Source organism: Poecilia reticulata, linkage group LG9, assembly GCF_000633615.1.
Source record: "Poecilia reticulata strain Guanapo linkage group LG9, Guppy_female_1.0+MT, whole genome shotgun sequence".
Lineage (NCBI taxonomy): Eukaryota > Metazoa > Chordata > Actinopteri > Cyprinodontiformes > Poeciliidae > Poecilia > Poecilia reticulata.
The window spans coordinates 9,755,384-9,759,639 of record NC_024339.1 but is presented as its reverse complement, the minus strand read 5'-3'; positions in this window follow the sequence as shown (position 1 = coordinate 9,759,639).

The window sequence follows — 4,256 nt, the reverse complement described above, 5'->3', positions numbered from 1 at the left end:
GTTGCTGGTGCCTCTCTCCAGCTGGCGTACCGGGCGAGAGGCGGGGTCACCCTGGACAGGTCGCCAGTCTGTCGCAGGGCAACACAGAGGAAGCGAACCACAGCAGCTGAAAACGGAATAAATGTTGCAATTTTGGTCTCCAGTCGAACCAACTCCACCAGACTATCAGGAGTGAAAACACCCTATTTTATTACCACAAAATGTGAAAACATCCAAGCACCATGAATGTTTTTTTAAGGCAACCTTTGCATGTCAGAAAGAATGAGCTCATGTCACTCAGGTATTATTCTCAAGATAAAAACGCTCCAGATGCCCACAGCAGCTCGGCGTTACTTCTGGCCCCATTATGCCCATTCATCACAGAGGCTCTCACCATATTTCCATATCATAAAACTTTTTGCAGACAGCTCTGTTATGTGCAGCGCTATGCGGTAACTCAGACATTTGGACATGTCAGCTGCAGAATGGATGGCACAGTTTGGATCACCGACAGCGCAGCATGAAAAATGAATGGCGTGGAAGCTGAGTGTAGTGGCGGTGGGCTACAGTCACTTAGAAGAGGGGCTGTGCAGATTGACAAGCCCCCACCTCCTCCCTCCGCGCTTTCCTCGCATGTTTTCATTGCAGTGGATGCTTTTGATGTTTTATGGGAGAGGCCTCGCCTGGTTGCCGTGGCCTTTGTCGTGACAGCAGCAGTTTGACGGCCTTGAAATACAGCTGGTGGGGGCTATTCTCCATGGAGATCGGCGAATGGAGGTTCACTGGGAGCTTGTGGTCCCCCGGTGGCCCCCCGCTGTCATCTGCCATCCTGACTGTCGCACAGAGATGGAGATAGAGAGGGGCGAGTCAGCCAGGCTAAGTGACAGACACGCCACCGCGACCCAAAGCGCCAGAGGGGAGGCTTCTTTTCCGTCTTGGACACACTGAGTTTCTCTGAGGCCACAGACCAGGTCTGAGACCAGGGTGACCCCAGCCCCCGGCCCCTCCATGATCCGACAGCGACAACGATGCATCACCGCAGAGCGAGAGAGAGACAGAGAGGGGCAGCAGGATAACAGAGACATGGTGTAACGACATCGACTGTCTACTAGCTTTGTTTTCAGTGTTTTACTTATTTCAATAAACTGTTGACAGAAAAAGACCAAAAATATTTCTGCAATCTCTGTTGAAAATAGACCTGTCACGATAACAAATTTTGCTGAACGATAAATTGTTATTGCGATAAACGATAATGTTGTTGTTTTGAGACCCTTTTCAACTAATACAGTATAATAATACAAGACCACACTCTCTTTTAATGCTAATGAACATTTAACAGCTTCCTGCACAGCCAGCAAGAATGCAGCCAGTGATTTCTGGACGTTAAGTCAACAACAAAGTACTTGGTTTTTCCAGCAGCCATTGTACAGCACATTCAGTGGTGAGACCAGCTGACCAAATATGCTGGAGCTCTACCTGGGTTGCTAGGTAAGATTGAATGCGACTTAGTAATCAAGAAGTTTTTGAAACAGTTCATTTACAAGACACCAAAAAACATTAACTTATTGCCAAAAAACAGGTGGGTGGTTTGTTTTTAGCACTTTGGCCAATTGGAGGTATACAAATATGCAAAATGGAAATTTTGGACAATAACGAAACATAACAAAACATGTAGATTAATCAGAGCATTCTCATGTGAAACCAGGCCAGTGGTTTGGTGACAAACAGCATTCTGTGTCGGCATGTCTTATCGTCACCTGCTCTGACCGTTCAGAGATCCACTAGTGGGACTCACGTGAGACCATCAGCTTCATTAACCAGCAGAAAGTGCTTTTTCAGCCGCTTCTGTCCCTGTTCGTCACAAGTGGAGGACTAGTCCAACCTCCCCTCAGAGCCACTTCTGGGATTTCTCTGTTCTTGAGGAACTCACAGCTTCAGGGTCAGCTGTCATCTCCAGCATCTCACAAACGTCCCAGGACCAGAACCGAAGCACCTTCGAGGCCACAGAGCCAGCATCCATGACTGCTGCTACGCTGGGACCGATCTGTAATTAAAAGTGGGCTTTAAATTCCCCCAAAGCATTAAAAATGGATCCTGTTGGCAGCAAATGGAGCATCTCCCTTCTAGTCTGGTCCTTTTGATTGCTTGGGAGGAAGGAGGCAGTTCTGAACATTCAGAGGAATCTTCAGATCACATCAGAACTGTTGTAGATGGAGCCGGGATATTTTGTGGTACCATTATGATAACGGTAAAGACGATGAAAAAAAAATCTTTTTTTAGGTAACTGTGACAGCATGGCACAGCATCAATAGCACCACAAACAAATATTGTTCTTGAAAATCTTTCCCACTGGAGTAAACGGCTTCAACGAATTTGTGAGAAAAAACTCAGAAATTCTGAGCTTAATCTCTAGAATCGCTAGAAAACTTTGTTAGAAAATTTTGCTAGAAAATTTCTAGCGAAAAGAATCAGAATTCTATAAAAGAATCATAAATGTATGAGTTTGAAAAGTCAAATATTTGTGAGAAAAAAAACTAGAAAATTCTGAGATTAATAGAAATTAAAAAAAAAAATACACGTCTGAGTTTGAAAATTCTGAGATTAGTCTCAGAAATTTTCTGGAAAAAAAGTCTAATTTTTGAGTTTGAAAAGTAAAAAATTTGTGAGAAAAAATTAAAAAATCTGAGCTTGATCTCAGAAATTTTCTGAGATTAGTCTCAGTTTTTTCCTGCCAATTTTTCTTTTAACACATTTTTTAAAAATCTAAAATGCTGTCGTACATATGTCTATTTGATCAATTTAATAATTTTGCAGCAAAAAAAGGGATTTTGTATTGAAAATGTTGCTTAATTTGTCAATATATAGTTCGATTAAAATCCAAATAGTTGCAATTAATTAATCAGACTGTGTAATTAACTTGATTAAAAGTTTAAATCGAGTACCACCACTAATTTTTATGAATCGGCCTCCGTAATGAGGAGCAGCTGCTTGCAAACTGGCATTTCCAGTCCACGCTTATTACATCACACCAAGCGTAGTGGCGAGGACGCCGCCGCATTCAGACGCAGCTATTATTTTTGTGCGTGCTGGGAGTTGGACTCTGCGTGTGTCTGAGGAGGAGGAAGCCTCAGACTCTCACACACAAAGAGCGGGATCCTTCCTCCTGTCAGTAATTTGTTGCTAATCAGCTGTCAGCTCAGAGGAGATGATGAGGTGATCATGGTGGGCGGTGGAAGGTAATGGCCTTAAAAGTCACAGAGTCAATGTCAATGGGATCACTCGAATTCAATCAGGGGGCTTCCCGATGAGGGATGGCGCCCGCTGACATTACCACTCATTTTGAGCCCAAGCATCTGGGCCCTAGTAAATAACCATCAGTGGGTGGGTCCCGGGGACAGGTCATTAGCCCTGAGAAAAATAAATATCTTCTCTCTCGTGAAGGCTGCAAGTCATTTAGCACAGACTAGGAAATTTCACCCTAGATTAAGTATGATGAGCCAATATCCGTCAGAGGAGAGGCCATCCTGAGTGTGGGGAAGAAGGGAGGGTTTGATGAGACAGAGGAAATTTATATGCAGGCTTCAGTAAATGTAATATGATCTTAAAGGTGAGGCCGGGCTGCATGGAGAGACGCAGAGCTGGAGTTTGAATGAAGGAGTCCAGTCAGGTTTCTCTGTGCAGCACCTTCCAGCAACAAGGCGCTTCAAAGTGCTTTAAACCATGAAAACATTAAAATACACCAGTAATAAACATTACATTTTGTCAAATGGCATCACTAAAATCATCAAAAGACATCTGTTTGTCAATGTTTCATTTATTATTATTATTATTATTATTATTATTATTATTATTATTATTATTATTATTATTATTATTATTATTATTATTATTATTCAAAAATAACCCTAAACAGGTGAGTTTTTAGTCCTGATTCAAAGCAGTGGGGTCCAAAGTGTGGCCTGGGGGCCATTTGTAGCCCTTGAAGTGATTTTCTGTGGCCCTCAATTGCAATTCATGAATGACACAAATCACAGTTGTAGATGCAAACTTTTGATTTTTAATCAGGTAATATTAATTCCAACATAACGTTAAATGCAACACAAAGTATCTGTCTGTTTATAACCAAGCTTTTACAATAAGCAGAACTTAGTATAACAGTTCTACATACTTTTGTCTCTACATACATACATATTTAGAGACAGATGTAAAGGACTTTTACTGAAAAGCCGACTTTTGAGGTGCCCAAGTCAGCTTTTATTTAATTTATTAAACTTGGC